Raw genomic sequence first — 17208 nt, forward strand, 5'->3', positions numbered from 1 at the left:
GAGTGATGTGAGAATTGTTAAGGAACATGTTTCTTGTTTTTAAATTTCAAGTGAATTTTAACTTATTTTTTAGATTTTCATGTAAGTATTGTATTTACATCATTCTTACTACTCCCTCTTCTGCCTCCAACTCCTCTCATGATAGGCCAGCTCCACCTCAAAGTCATGACCACTTCATTAATTTTTGTACATAATATGCTGGGCAATGGTGGCACACACCTTTAATCCCAGCATTTGGGAGGTAGAGGCAGGCAGGTCTCTGTGAGTTCAAGGCCAGCCTGGTCTACAGAGTGAGTTCCAAGACAATCAGGACTACACACACACACACACACACACACACTATATATATATATATATATATATGTGTATATATATACATATATATATATATTATACACACATATACAGTAAGTATACAAGTATACTTGTAAATTTATAAATATTATAAATATAAAACCTGCTGTTCCATTTGATATTACTTTGATGTATACGTGTTTGTGGCTGATCAATGGAGGTTGGATAACTTATCAGGGTGCTGGTCCCTGGAGTAGGGTAGTGCTTGTGATATCCCCCCCCCCACATATATGTTGGCATGTTAGTTGGTGTCATTTCTCAGGTCTAATTTAGGTGACCATATTGTTGTAATTTTATGGATACAGATTCTCTGTCGTATCTAGAAGATACAATCTTCTAGAACGCTTGCTGGTCCTTTGGTCCTTAACAAGTATTTTGCCCCCTTTTACTAGATTAGATGTTCCTGGAGTCTTAGGTGTAGGGATTGTGTTTCAGATGTATCAGTTGGTGTTGGACACCCATCATTACTTGTTCTTTGAATTCTGACCACTTGTGGCTTTCTGTAATGATCTCCATCTTCTGCAAAAAGAAGATTCATTAATTAGTAAGTAGTAACAAATTCACTTATCTATGCCCACAAGTATAAGTTATTGAATATTGAATATTAGAATGCAGTTAGGAAGTATACTGACTTAGGAGAGTGACAATATTTAAGTTTCTCCTCTAGGGGCTGTGACTTGTCCATCTACAAGTTCCTAACTTGGTTTATAGTAGCAGGCATAAATTTCCACCTATTGAGTGGGATTTAAGTTTAACTAGTGGGCTATTGACTACCCCAAAAATATAAGTGCCAGTATCACATGCTTGGGCATATGTTTTGGTTCATAGACTTTATATATGGGTCTATTGATTAGTTTTTGCCCATGGCAGCTTATACAGCACCTATATGATGTGGGAGTGTCATATCAATCTGTTGTTAAGTAATAAACAAACTGCTTGGGCTCATAGCTTAGAACATAGATGGGTGGAGTAAACAGAACAGAATGCTGGGTGGAAGAGGAAGTGAGGTAAGACACCTCAGACAGAGACTGGACAGCTCTGCGCTCTGGAGCAGAGACGCCATGCTCCCGGCTCCTGGGCGGACACGAGGATAGCTCTGCTCTCTGAGGCACACGCGATGAAGCTCCGACCAAGGATGGACATAGGCTAGAATCTTCCCGGTAAGACTGGTGCTCACAGATTATTAGAGATGGGTTGATCAGGATATCAGAATTAGCCAGTAAGGGCTAGAGCTAAAGGGCCAAGTAGTGTTTAAATGAATACAGTGTCCGTGTAATTATTTCGGGGCATAAGCTAGCCAGGTGGCTGGGGTGCTGGGGACGCAGCCCACCGCTCCTATCACTACACCTATAGATGCTATGAGAATCCTCAGGGAAGAGACTTTCAGGTCAGTTCCGGCTCTATTCCTTCAAGGCCTATGTCTGAGGTTTGTAGCTTCTTCAGTATTACTGTCTTACCTAATTCTGGGAAGTAGCCAAGGATAATAACAATTATTGTCTAGGAGTCTCTTGGACTTCCCTGATCACAACTGGAAGGGGTATTTTCTCTGTCTGGTATGAGGTTTTTTTATTAGATGGTCAACAACTTTTGGGAGAGGCATTATCACTCCAAGTGCTATAACTTTGTTTAAATATATGTATATATATATAATATATATATTTACACATACACTAATTTACAGGTATGTATATCCAAGTAAACATAAAATAATTAACCCTATGGCTTTCCCAAACACCCTCAGTGTTATTCATTTCCACTCTCTCCCTCCCCTCATCCAGTTAAAATGCCCCTTTTCCCTAATCACCTGTGCTCTACTATCTCCTGGTCCTTTTTTACTTTTCTGATTTCTGCAATTACTCCAAGTTCTATACTCATATCTATTCAGAACCGGTGTCTTAGTTAGGGCTACTATTTTTTTTTTTTTTTGGATTTTTTGAGACAGGGTTTCTCCATAGCTTTTGGTTCCTGTCCTGGAACTAGCTCTTGTAGACCAGGCTGGCCTCGAACTCACAGAGATCCTCCTGCCTCTGCCTCCCAAGTGCTGGGATTAAAGGTGTGCGCCACCACCGCCTGGCAGTTAGGGCTACTATTACTGTGCAGAAACATCATGGCAGAAAGAAACTTGGGGATGAAAGGGTTTATTTGGCTTTTATATCGTAAGTAACAGTCCTGGCTGTCCTGGACCAAAATGACCTTGAACTCAGAGATCTGCCTGTCTTTGCCTCCCAAATGCTGGGATTAAAAGCATTTGTTATCATACCCAGCTGAATATAGCTTGTTTTTTAATTGGATTGCTTGTTTTCAACAGATAGGCAATTGATAAATGTTTCTAATGGAACAAGTTAATGAATAAATTTTTGTGACATGATGAGAAATGCAAACATGCAAGCACAGCATTTTAATCAACCTTTTCAAGGATTCAGAATTGCTGGTTAAGCAAGATGACAAAGTAAACTGGAATTCAGAAATCTAGATCAATGTAACCCAAGAGTGAGTGCACATCACTACAGCTATGTGATATCTGACAAAGATGCTAAAAATGCTCACTGGACAGAAGAATGCATCTTCCACAAGTTGTGCTGGAAAACTTGATGTCTACACATATAAAAATGCAATTAAACTCTTATCTATTGCCCTGCAGAAAAATAAACTTCAAATGGTTAAAAGGCCCTATGTACACTTTAAACAATTTGTTTTAGCCTGCTATGATGGTGCCTGCCTTTAATCCCAGCACTCAGGAGGCAGAGGCAGGCGGGTCTCTGAGTTCAAGGCCAACCTAACCTACAGAGCAAGCTTCAGGACAGTCAGGGCTGCACAGAGAACCCTTCTCTTGAAAGAGGTAAATATAAGTAAATGATTTGTTTTATTAATGTGTATGTGAATGTACACAGGTTTCCAACAAGGCTCAAATGAGTTCCCAGAAGTGTCAGATGCTCTCAAGGTAGTGTGACAGGTAACTGTGAGTCTTCCAACACAAGTGTCAGAAACAGAACTCATTTCTTCCGCAATGAGCAGCAAATGATATTAACTGCTGAACCAACTCTCCTGATCACCGAGTACATTTTTTTTTAAAAAAATGCAAATCAAACATTGACTGTCTATGGATTGTGCTGAGAAAAAAAAGTAGAATAATCTCATCTTCACCACTTCCTTTATGCACCCCATCACATGGGGCACCGCTGACCTCTGTTTCACAGCCTGGATATGTTCAGGTGCTATTACATGATCCTGCTATGTAGCATACTGTAATTGCCTGAAAGGTGGTCCAGAACTTCGAAAGTATGAGAGCTCCCCTAAAACTACTATCACATTTTGCCAGCAGATGGCAAGCTAAGCCCAGTTGCATATATACATGGCTCCGTCTGTACAAAGATTTCATATGCAGCACATAGAAAGACCATTTCTTCTTGGGCTGTTAGTGTGAGATTTTTGCATGGTTTGCTTTTGTTTTATTGTTGTTTGTTTTGTTTTTCTACTTTAAATAAACTGAGAGTTACCTGAAATGAGGGATCCCTAATGGAGAAGAGCCTTCCATCATGTTGGCCTGTAGACTTTGTCTTAATTAATGATTGTAATGATTGATGTGAGAGGGCCTAGTCACTGTGGGCAGGTAGTCATAGACTGCATAAAAATTCAAGCTGAGTAACCCATGGAAGAGGAATATAGCAAGCAGCATTCCTCTCTGGCCTCTGCATTAGTTCCTCCTTCTCCTTCCCACAGCTCCCCATCCCTGCTAACCACATCTCGCTGAACAGAACATTCTCCTGCAGTTTACTTGCAGTTTTGAAGGATCCATTGTTTTATGATATAAAACTTGTTTCAGCTCATCAAAGTTTTAAAAATCTTTGTTAATGGAAACTTTTGAAACTCCTGTCTCCCTGGCCTGCCCCTGCTATGACATAGTTATAGTTCTATAAACCAGACTCTGCCTTTCTCCTGGGTGGAGAGTCATTTCTGGCATGAGCTTGCCTTCCACTGGTGACACATGAAGGACTTGACCTGAGCTTCACCGAGGAGCATTCTCCCTTTTCATGCGTGGGTTCAACAGTTTCTGATCTGCTGGGGCTGAAGAATCGGTTAACTATCAAGAGGCCAGCGCCACTGGAGCGACACCTCTGCTTTCCAGGGACGATTGTTGCTGGTTTCCTGGGGATGACAAATCCAGTGGGATTAACAAGAGACCAGAATCACTGAGCTGAAATCTTCTGGAAGTATTTCCTCAGGGTCAGCACAGAAATGTCATCTAGAGGGGGCCGATCAATGCTGCATTTCAAGCTGGCAGCCAGACTTGGTCGTGTGTGTAAGTTTTGATGACGGATCCTGCAGAGCAGTGAGCGGACAAGAGTGACCATTAGTGAGCGTGCAGCTCCAGGAACAGTGAAGACCCCAGAATTGAAGGAGTCATGGAGATAAGCTAAAGAACGGTGTGCCAGGATTGGAGTCCCTGCAGAGAGGGCACGGTAAAAGGTGCAGCTTCAATTTTAGCAGTGGTCAAGGATTTGAAGGAGTACCATGGCAGGCTTAGTTTCACTTTACCTTTCTGTTATGCAGTGACTAGAACTTAGTGTGCAGACCCTGATTGATAGGACACTTATCACCTTCAGAGTGAGCCCAGAGGATGCCGAGCAGGACACTTGTGTCACTAGCAACAGCCTAGGTGCTCCCCCATCGGCCTCAGCATACCTGACTGTGCAGTGTGGATAGAGGAGAGGGCCCTGGGCATCCCAGCAGGTTCAAGCTGAACTAATTAGAGTTAGAGCCAAAGACACATGTTTCCTCATGTTTCTGAGGAATAGAAGAATACCTGAGGGAGGAGTAGGGATGGTTCCAGAGGAGGCCATGACCAGTCTGGCCAATAGCATGAACTGATAGGAGCAGACATCTTCTGTGGGTTGTGTGTCATTGGACATCAGTTGATTTTTTGATTTGAGCCTAAGTCATGCTCAAGGATAAATAGACCTTAACTTTGAACACTTGCTTTAGAATGGATGCCATTCTCATGAGTACTGGTCACACCTGGATCTCTAACTGGTTGCTACTGGGCACATTTTCCTGGGTGTCTGAGGGAGGGAGCAGGGTTAGTTTTCCAGGTGTGGACATTGGGCACTGAGTAGAAAAAGGCCTTTCTGGACAATGTGGTCTGCTTTCATACCTGGCTCCTCATGGCTCCCCCAGCCCACTACTCTGGGGCTGTGAGATCCAAGTGAACGAGCTGCCATTCAGCCAAACCCATTTAGTAGTCTTTAATACTTGAGTGCCTTGAGCTGCTTTTCCACCCCTAGCTATCAGGACATTGTGAGGATAGTGAGATGGGGAGCTAGGTAATCAAGATTAATGACGTCCTTGTGATTCATGGATGGCCGTGTCACTCAGACAACATGGGCTGCAGGTTTTTGCTGTAGGTGACAGACCTCCACCATTAGAAGGCTGGAGTGGGGGAATTGCATACACCCAGGAAAATGACATGTCAGGTGTGAGCAATGTAGCAGGGTGGAGGCACCTGACTTAGGTCGGCCGTTTAGCAGAAGATGGAGGAGTAGTTGGTAGCTCTGGGAGATCTCCCTTGACGGCAGCACAGGTCTGCTGTTGACCAGGCTGAATTATGGTAGAGGAGCTCATTTGGATCTGCCGTGCCACCCACTACCGCCCCTCATGATGTGCTCACATCATTTCCCCACGTCAGTAGGATAACTTTGCTAGAAGAAAAGGCCTGTTTTCTTGTGCTGCTGAAAACTCACCAACTTATCAAGGCTTGTAGCATACTGTGGTGCAAATTCTAGACTCTTCGACTAGAAGTCCTGGACACTGGGTATTTCCTCCTAGACCTCAAGAAGGGAAAGCAAGAGACTGGATGCACTTACACAGTGGTAGAGAGGAAGGGCTTGAGGAAGAGGCTGCTTCACCTTGCAGGTGTGTCTCTCCCTCTGCTGGATGCAGGCAGTACCACCTGAACTAGAAGGTGGCAATGATGCAAGAGTAAGCAGGCCACCAGGGATCATTAGCCTTCAGAAGGATGCTAATCCAGTAGAGATGAAGACTCCATTCTTGAAGCCATGGGCTACTGTTCTTTTGCAGAGGCCTTGTGGTTTCCTGACTCTCCCCAGTACCAGCACCTCCCCGACTCTCGCTTGCCCTTCTTACCCCACCCCTGCCTCAAAGTGGATCAAGGACATGGAGATTTGCAGGTTGGTGAAACAAGGATTTGTATTTCTTCTAATGAGCATTGTTCACAGTAACAATGCAGGACCCAGCCTCCTTAGACAGACATGTGCTCAAATTCCTGCCCCTCAGCAGGCCGTCCTTAGCCTCTCCAAGAAGGTACCCCTCGAGGCTGAGGACAAGCTCAGAGTGGGGAGTGAGGAGCCATATCCTGCCTACCTGTGTGCCTCACAGGAAGCTACAGAGAGACTGAGAGGAGCTTCTGAGATTTAACAGCTGGTGTTCCAGGGACCAATTGCCAGGACACATGTCTGTGCACCTAATGTCCTAGACTCCTCCCTTCCTCCTGTCCTTGGTTCCTTTTCAAGTCAGCCTGTCGTCTTTTCCTTGTGCAACACCCCACGGTTGACCCAGCTTGCTCAGAAGAGCCTCTCACGACCCTGTAGTGCCCACCCTGCCTCCTTCCCATCCCCTCTCCACTTCTTTCTGTCTCCCTCCCCCCGCTCTTTAGTTCAGTACTTTGAGCTCTCTTAATGATATAATGGCCTGCAGAGGAGAAGAGAGTTCCAGACGAGGCTGGCCTATTTGAGGGTGAGGTAGGATGTAGATGGAGGGAAGGGATCCCAGCGCACTCCCTTCCACAGTCCTGGCACCTGGAAACCACAAGCCCATCTCGGTGCCAAGGCAGGTGCTCTTGTAGGCAGGCAGTGCGGGAACTGGAGAGGTTGCTAGGCTGCCTGCTCTGTCCACAGAAGCTACTGTCCTCATGTCCTGGCTGAGCACTGTATAACCTGCTCGCAGGTTCTGTTCCATTGGGTTGACATCTGGTTCTCTGGCTCTCCCTGCTCTTCCCTTAGCTACCCTCCCAAGCAGGGCAGGTGTTTGTAACTCCGTTGTTTCTGTTCTCTTGGCAGGCTGGCACTGTTGTGGAGATAAACCTGTCTTCAGCTCAACAGGAAAAGGATGAGAATGGAGTGACGTGGGACTGGCAGAGAGATAGAGCTTCTTAAAGACCATTGCTTCTGTAACAGGGGATTCAAACCCTATCACCTCATTTCCTCAGGAGGCAGCTGCTGCCCCTGGGTTCCAAGAGCTTGATTCCCCACACTGAACCGCTCTACTGCTTCAGCTGCCTGCTAACCCCAAACCCACTCTTACCTGAAAACTCTGCCGTTGTTCTTGCTCAGACACTTGCCATCCTGCTGCCAATGTCTGAGACATCTATGGCAGTCCCATAACTCTGCATGAGCCCCATGGAATCAAGGATGTCCTTGACCCACACTGCATCTCTACTTCAGGGACCTGCTTGAGTCCATCCTGGGATCCAGGACCCTCACATTCCCTGCCATGCTTTCTTAGTAGCCCTACAGTGTCCTTCCTGCAAACATCTCCCCCAGGACTCAGATCTCTTCCTGAAACTACTTGTCCTTTACTCTTTCTGGGACTTTTTCCATCCTTCCTAGGATTTTAATGATACAAGTCCCCTTTCACATCCATCTGGGTCCACAGGATCAGGTGGCATCTAGCTTGCTTACTTTCTAATAGGGCTTCTTGCATTCTGTAGCCCCACCCAAGGTTGGTGCAGGACTGAAATGTGAGCTTGTCTTTGGACCCACATTGCTTTGGGGATCCCTGTAATATCAACGCTGGCCTTGGGTCCTGATCTTGGGAAAGGACCTTGGGAGGACTCCTGCTAGGGGGAAGGAAGTTCAGTTGGCAACAGGCTGAAGGCCCCATTGATTAGATGGTTTAGGTACTGTGACAGTCTCTTCAGAGTATGCTTATTCTAGTTGGAACAGTCACTATGCAATGAAATGTTATGGGACCTTCATGGATATACAACATCTCTTTGGTTAAAATAGTGTTATGTAATACATGAATGTAAATTTTAAGAAAAAAATCCATCTAGTTTTTGTAAAATAGGCCACATAGGCTGTGTATGCCTGCTCGGTGTTATTAGCTCTCAGGTCTGTAGCCCCCATGTCTTCTATATGAGTACAAGCCTCATGCTGCCAGCTCACCATTGGATTTTGACTTGAATATTTATAACCTTCAAAATGTTTTTGGTTGCCCTCTTCGTTTCTCTCCAGCTATGTAAATAGAGCTGTGTCAGGCTCAGCATCTCAGGCAGCGTCTTCCAGAGTCCCCTTTTGCCCTCCTGGCTCACAACCAATCCATTTGGGAAGATCTGTTGACTGCGCCTTTGTAATGAACCTACAATCAGGTCTTCTTTGAGTGTCTTTATTGGAAATTTCAGTCCCTTTCTGTCATGACTGGACTGGTACAGTGCTTGCAGCAGCTCCTCTGACCCCCTCTGTACTCCTATAGTGTCCATAGAGATCAAGTCCTGAGCCCCAGGGAGATGGAGGTCACTCAGTGACCACTTAGACTTTGGGTACAGCTTGTTTCCTCTGAATGTGTGGATGGGAATACTGAGGCAGAGAAAATACAATCATGCTGTTGTTTCGAGACAAGATCTCGATATGCAGCCCAGGCTACACTGAAACTCATTATTAGGCCCAGCCTGGCCTTGAACTTTTATTCCTCTTGTTTCCACAGTTTGGCCTCTGGGACTGCAGCCAGAACCAACTATAGAAATTTTACAGCCCTCTGTTTCACACGTGTGTTCACACTCCCTCACCCAATTTCCTTACAACAAGAATAGGCTTTAAAGTCCCCATCACTCTAGTTATTTTTCCCACTCTAGAGCACATTGTGCTTGCTCTTCTTTTGTTTTTAAAGACAGGGTCTCACTATATAGCCCACCCTAGCCTCAAACTTGTAATCCTACTGCCTCATTCTTTTGAGTGTTAGGGAGCTGTCCTCTATCGGGGCTTCCATCCTGGGAAAATTTCTGTACCTCTGCAGCCAGATCTTAGTGCTTCCCTTCTCCTGGTGATCTAGGGATGGATCCACACTTGAGTCTTCACCACGGGAGCCATGTGGACTCCACGCTTGAGTCTTCACCATGGGATCCACGTGGACTCCACACTTGAGTCTTCACCATGGGAGCCACGTGGACTCCACACTTGAGTCTTCACCATGGGAACCATACTATCACAGCTTCTTTCTGGACATGGCTTAAAGAGGGGCTAAGGGCAGAATTTCTTTTGCTATGGGATTAGACTCTGTGTGTTGTACCCTTCAACTGATGTGACTCTTTGAGGTGCTGAAGTAAAAATTTGACCTCTGGACTACAGCTCTGACAAAAGAGGAGAGGAGAGTTTGGAGACTCACATTCTTTTTCAGAAGTGGACCACGTCTCTACTACATGCCACAATGGGCCACTTGCTTAAGCATCTCCTGGGGATACTGGGGATACTGGGGGCAAATCTGCCTGAAATACTGGGGTAGTATTTGGAGGGAAACTAGTGTGTGGTCTTCAATAGAGCTCTCACAGCAGGCGATTCCTGCACCCAGTGATGGGATGGAGTGTAAAAGTGAGATGCCAGGGCTGGTGAATTTGGCTAATTGCTCTTAAGGATACTCCAGGGAATCCTGATGCTAATACTATTTACCAGATGCTGGAAACAGCTTTCGGATGGCCACTAGGTGGCAGCTGTGCTGCAATGTCTCCAGGGCGCAGAAAGCACACAATGTCCAATTATTGCAAAGTAGTCTCAGTCTGTTCTGAGAGATTTCCCCCCTCGTGGCTTTTCTTGGAGGCCAGCAGCATTCCCGTACTTCTGGGAACTGCTTCAGCTCTTCCTTCGACGACTACAATGGAAACTGGTGGGATACAACCCACAAGGTCAGTAACGTGATCCAGCCGCATAAGTGCTGGGTGTGGGCAGGTTTAACAGCCTGGTTAGGAATGTGTGTATGTTGGGGTACATCCACTTCTAGGGGCCAATGACATTTGTACCTCACCTCTGAACTTTTACCAACAATGAACGTTCACCCTTCTTTCTTGTTATGAAAGATCATGTCTTCCAAATGCCCTGCTTTGGATCTGGTAGCCTTGCAGAAGGAACACAATTCCAAACCTACTCCTGTGCTCAGAATTTTCTCTACCATATCCCTCTGCATCTTGAATGGAAGTGGTGGCTCTCTCAGTGTTTAAGCCACCAACCAGGAAGAGGTAATATAGTTTTCTAAGAAGTCAGAAAATCTGCTGTAGTTAGGGAAAGAAGATGAAAAGGAAGGAGAAATGAATTGTTTTCTGACATCATGGTTCTGCGTGGATTCTGTGCATGGGAGGTCACTGGTGGCTGCTGGCCCAACATATGGTGCTAGTCCACACCTGGTGGCCAACCTTTCTCTTTCACAGTTTTCTTGGAGGGACGAAGACAGGAGAAGAGAGGTTTTCTGAGATTATCACAAAAGGTGAGCACTACACTTCTTCCGGAGTCTACATTATGTATTTGGGAGAGGTTTTAGCAGCACAGATTAGAGAAAATGTTTATTGACTAATAATTTTCCCACTGTGCTCTTTATTTATTTTTTGCATAGTGGCCTAAATATCTGAGCTTGAGCAGATTTTAATTGTTCATTTTCTATCATTTCCAAGCAGAGGAAACCAGAAAAAGTTGAAATGTGGGATTCCTTTGTTTTCTCATAACAAGATTAATACGCTAGTTTCCGGAAAGACATAGACAACAAGAGTATTAGGGCATCTTTGTTAATGCCCAGGATTTGAATCTGGTCCTGAGTTTTGTGTGTGTGTGTGTGTAGCTATTTCTTCTAATTTTGGTAGTAAAATACTTTTATAGACTTAGGGTGCGCTGGGAGAATTGTAGATAAAAGTGCATTTTATTGCTATGTAAAGAATGCTAGGGATCAAAGCTAATGCCTTGTACTTGCTTGTGAAGACATTTTGGAAGGCATTGCAAGGACTTGGGAGTAGGAGGATGGAGTCAAAGGCAGAGATTGAGTGGGGTGGTATCCAATGGATTTTCCACTTTTGCTCCTTTGCTTAACCCTACCTTTTGTGCAGTCTCCACTGAACTGGTGGTTTGGTGGTTTGGAGCCTTGTCTTTGTCCTTTTAGCAAGAGGCTCTGAATGTAGCTTAGTTGGCTGGTCTGCATTGAATACAGTACTTGGTAGGGTAGGCGTGATTCAAGGAGAGTTAGAGGCATGGTGCTTGGAGAGAAGGCCTGATCTTGGTCAGCTCATGTGAGACTGAAAAGGAGAGATATTAATTTGGTTGTAGAGAGTATAGAAAACCTCGTTAAGACCAAAGCAGGACATTCAGCCTTCAGTTCTCTTTGGAGCATAGTATTACTGATGGTGCTGTGTATGTAAATGTTACAGCTCTGAAGAGAAAGGTATCCTGGTCATTGGAAGCCAGGAGCTACCTACCGCTCTGTTCTGGTGAGGAATGGTTTCCCTGCAGGAATGTTCTCCTCCTATCTGAGAGAGTCCTTGCTTCTCTGCCCCACTCTACTAAGGGGGTTTCACGTAGAACTATAGCAGTTCTGCTCCCACCCTAGCAAAAGTTGTTACTTCTCTGTCCAGCTCCACTCCTGCAAAAGAAAGTCATCCCCTAAACCCCATTCAAGACATTTATTGGGCGAGAGGAATCCAGGAGAGTAGCTGCCTCAGCCAGGGTGGAAAAAAGTAGCCCACAACTGAATAGGTACAAGGCTTATATAGTACTTCTTAGGGGCAGAGTTTTTCTAGGGTGAAGATTTTCAGGGTGGGAATTTGTTGGATTTCAATCTCTAAGCTTGGACAAGCTCAGAAATCGGCTGGATTTCATGCTCAGGGATTGGTTGGTTTCATGCTCTGGGGTTGGCTGGTTTTCATGTTGAGTTGGTCAGGGTCAATGGGAATTTCTTTTGCTCTGATTACAGGGCCACAGTACGTTTCTTTGGGTCTGGTTTCAGGGTCAGGGTGTATTTCCTTGGCTGGTTCTTTTACCATACAGTGTATACACTGGAATATAGTCCCAAGGAAACAAGCAACTAGCAGTGAAGGCAGTGAGGTCCAATCTTAGCTGATGTGGGAGGAATGTAAGCACTGAGAATAGGTTGTGGGCAAGGCCTAGTAAGCAGACCCAGATTGGCTCTTAGAGGAAATTTGCCTTAAGGCAAGGCATTTCTGCTTATACAACTGACCTCTACCCCAGACTGCTGAACACAGACTTCTTAGTCATTTTCTTTGGTTTTATCTATTTGTTTGTAAGAATCCTTGGGTGAAAACTGGGAAAGTGGCCTTCACATGCCACCCCATCACTATCTCCTTGACAGTAGGGTGGGAAGGACTCTTCTCAGCAGCTGGGTGCTTATTCTCCAGAGCAGCGGTGGCAGGCTGTGGCTCTTCCCCATTTATGTCTGACACTAGTGCTGATGGAGGAGATACTGGTGCTGATGGTGTAGAGGATGCCTGGCCTCCAGACCTGCCACTCTTTGTTCTTGAACGATGGAGAACTCCTTCATTTCTGAGGCTACACAGTTGCCTTATGCCTAAAGGTTTTGTCTTCAATCTCTCTTTGTTTGATGGGTCGAAGTTACCAGGCTGTAGCTGGGTTGGGAACAGAACTTCACCTGAAACAAGAGACCAAGCTATTCTGTATTTCTTTCTGGGCCCAACTTCTCTTGGATCAAGAAGTGGAACTTAAGATCTCTTTAGGGGAAATCAATAACTTAAGGATCAAACCCATGGGTTGGACTCTAATATCTCTTGCCAACTTGGTGTTTCCATGGAGATGGCTCTTAACCACTGCCCGCTAAAATCAGCCTCTTAGGAGCTGTCTGCACCAGATGTTCGCTGTGTAGGGTTGCTAAGAGAGTAAATTCTTTTCGTGACCTCACTTAATACTAGTCCTCAAATCCCAAGTGTCTGATCCAATGATGCTACGGGTTTCTGTGTAGATAAGAAAAAAAATGCCTTAGTGAAAAGCTTATTAGTGGCTGGCTATACCTTAGGAGGAAAGTTGGGGTATCCTAACTGCCAAATAGTTGGATAGATTTGGGATCCAGTCATTGAATTATTCTCTTCTGCAGTGAGTTGCTTTCAGTTAGGGATTCTGAAGCACTGGTGAGCAGTGATCGCCTTGGGACCATCGATTAGGAAATTCAACTGAAACACCACAAAGTCATCTGGCAGCCCTGGCCTTGGCTGTCTACTGTTACCAATTTAACTACATGGTAACGAGGATTATTGTGCCTGTTGTTCTTTTGGATCTTGAAAATGTATTCCACCAATCTCATCTCTCATGGGCATTAGACTTCCTGGATCTGTTTTAGGAAGTAGAGCAAGCTCACTCTCCATCCACATTCACACCATTCAGGTTCTTATTCCTTGCTTTCCCCAATCTTATCTAACAACATACTTCCCGAGGAATGCAGGTGAGTTTGGGAGCAGGCCAAAGCACATACAGATGAAATTCATCAAACTGACACTGCGCATCCAGCTGGGGCATCAGTGTTCATGAGGAAAATGGGTCTGTAATTTTCTTTCTTTGTTGAATATTTATGTGGTTTGCGTATCAGGGTGACTGTGGCCTCATAAAAAGACTTTGGCAATGTTTCTTCTGTTTCTATTTTGTGGAACGATTTGAGTGTTGATATTAGCTCTTCTTTGAAAGTGTGGTAGAATTCTTGGCTGAAACCATGTGGGGGCTGGGAGACTTTTAATGACCGCTTCTATTTCCTTGGGGCCGTAACTCTATTTAAGTTGTTTTTCTGATATTGATTTAACTTTGTTAAGTGATTCTATTGAGAAAATTGTTCATTTCTTCTAGCATTTCCAATTTTGTTTTTATTTTAGTGATTTTTAGGAATTCAGCCCTCAGTTTGATTGTTTCCTGCCTTCTACTCATCTCGGGCATGTTTGCTTCTTTTTGTTCTAGAGCTTTCGTTTGTGTTGTTAGGTCACTAGTATGAGATCTTTCTAGTTTCTTTATGAAGGCGCTTAATGCTCTGAACTTCCTCTAGCACTACTTCCATTGTGTCCCATATGTTTGAGTATGTTGTGCATTCATTTTCATTGAATTCTGTGAAGTTTTTTTTTAATCTCTTCCTTTATATAGAAATGAATTATTCAGTTTCCATTAGTTGTAGACTTTCTGTTGTTCTTGAAATCTGGTTTTAATCTACGGTGGTCTGATAAAATACAGAAAGTTATGTCAACTTCTTTCTATCTGTTGAAACTTGCTTTGTGACTGAGTATTTGTTCAGTTTTGGAGAATGTTTCATGAAGTGCTGAGAAGAAAGTAATTCTTTTGTGTTTGGTGAAATGTTTTGTAGATATCTGGTAGGTCCATTTGAGTACTAACATCTGTTACCTCCATTATTTCTGTTTGGTTGTTGTCTGGATGACCTGTCCATTGATGAGAGTGAAGTATTAAAGTCTCCCACAGTAAATGTGTGAAAATCGATAAATGATTTATGCTTTAGTAATATTTCTTGTACAAATATTGGTGCCCTTGCATTTGGGGCATAGATATTAAACATTACAGTGCCCTCTTGGTGAATTTTTTTTAAATATGAAATATCCTTCTCTATCTCTTTTGATTAATTTTAGTTTGATTCAATTCTGTTTGATATTAGAATAGCTGCATCAGCTTGCTTCTTGGGTCCCTTTGACTGAAAAAATCTTTTTCCAACCCTTTACTGTATTTTAATATCTATCTTTCTTGTTGAAGTGTGTTTCTTGTATGCAGCAAAAGGAATAGAACATATTTTCCTTTAATTCTTTTAGCCTGTGTCTTTTTATTGGAGAATTGAATCCAATGATGTTGAGAGATATTAATGAATAATGATTTTTAATTTCTGTCATTTTGTTGTTGTTGGTGGTGGTGGTGGGTACTTGTGCATGTGTGTGTGCTCACACTTGTGAGCATGCATGCACACATACATACATATGTGTTTCCCTTCTTTGCGTTTTGTGTGAGGTTATTTATTGCCTGTGTTTTTGTGTGTGTAATTAATATTCGTGGGTTAGAGATTTCCTTCTGGACCTTTTATAGGGCTAGATTTGTGGACAGATATTGTTTAAATTTGACTTTGTCATAAAATATCTTGTTTTTTTATCTATTGTGATTGAAAATTTTGCTGAGTATAGTAGTCTGGGCTGGCATCTGTGGTCTTTTAGAGTTTGCAAGATATCCATCCAGGCCCTTCTGACTTTTAGAGTCTCCATTGAGAAGCCAGGTGTAACTTTTTTATGTTACTTGGCCTTTTTTTCTCTGCAGCTTTTAATGTTCTTTCTTTGTTCTGTGTGTTTAGTGCTTTATTATATGTATAGGAACTTTTTTTCTGGTCCAATTTAATTTGTGTTCTATAAGTAAGCTTCTTATATCTTTTTAGGTATGTCCTTCTTTAGGTTAGTAAAACTTTCTTCTATGATATTGTTGACTATATATTTCTGGGCCTTGGAGTTAGGATTCTTCTCTTTCTTCTGTTCCTACTATTCTTAGTTGGGTCTTCTCCTAGTGTCCCAGTTTTCCTGGGATTTTGTGTTAGGAAATTTTTAGATTAAACATTTTCTTTGACCAACGAATTTATTTTTCCTCTCATGTCTTCAATGTCTGTAGTTCCTGTTTGCTTATCTAGATTTTTCCATTTCCAGTTTTCCCTCTGCTTGTGGATTTTTCTTTTTGCTTCTAGTCCCATTTTCAGGAATTTTGGGTCTTGAACAGTTTCCTTCACCTGTTCATCTTTTCCCTTGACTTTCTTGTCCTTCTTTAAGGGATTTTCTTTCATTTCCTCTTTAAGGACCTCTGTCATCTTTGTAAAGTTTGTTTTAAGGGTGTTTTCTTGGCGGTTCACCTGCAATGGATTGTTCAGGTCTTACTGTTTGTTATAGGATAGCTGCGCTCTGGTGGTGACCATGTTGTTGATTTTGTTTTTACACTGGCATTTAGTCATCTTGGTTTGAATTATTGGTCTAGGTTCTGGTTCCTGAGTTTGTTTTTGTTTTGGATGGGTGCTTTGTTTCTTGGTTTCTGTTCCCTCTCTGGTCTTCTGCCTGAAGTGGCCAGGAGTTCTAATGACTAGCAACTCTTCAGCTTCAACAGCTTGTCTCCAGTGGGGATTTCATGGCCTAAGGGACCTCTGAATTTTGGGTCCCAATATTGCCCCTGTGGTTCCAAGTATCTCTGTGGTCTCTAGGTTCTAGGTCTTGGGGATTCCTAGTACAGCATGGCTGCCACACTGCAGAAGATTTCCCACAAAGTTGTGGCCTGGGATATGGAGTTCAGGGGTGAGGTGCTATTGGAGGCTGTTGGGCCAGCTTTAGGGAGTGCTAGCTAGCTGTGGGCACTGTTTCACCTTGGGTTAAGCAGAAATCTTCTGTTTAAGGTGTTTGCCAGAATGTGGAGCCCAGGGGAGGTGCTGCAGTCTGCAATTGTTGGGCAGGCTTTAATAAGTGTTAGTGGGCACGGGGTGATGTCTTACCTGGGGTTGCTAGGGCCACCTCTGGCATCTGGTAAAGGAGCCAGAGGTGTGGGATGGAATATGAAGCCCAGGGGAGAGATACTATATTTAAATATTTTTATTGAATTATTTTCCCTCCTTTTCTGCCGAGTGTGCTGAGTTCTATTTCTAACTGTTCTCTGTTAAATCGGTCCTCTTTGCATGAGGTTGCATGAGCTAACAACAGTGCTTAATGACTTGTCTGGAGATCTTAGAGTTTAGATGCTATATGAAATACCTATCCGGATTTCCTAGGAGTCAATGGGTCAGATTTTATTCAGCAGGATCACATACTTTGGGTTTTATTGATGCTCTCGTGTTTCTTCAGCTATT

The sequence above is a fragment of the Microtus ochrogaster genome, unplaced genomic scaffold, assembly GCF_000317375.1.
Source record: "Microtus ochrogaster isolate Prairie Vole_2 unplaced genomic scaffold, MicOch1.0 UNK135, whole genome shotgun sequence".
In the NCBI taxonomy this organism is placed as follows: Eukaryota; Metazoa; Chordata; class Mammalia; order Rodentia; family Cricetidae; genus Microtus; species Microtus ochrogaster.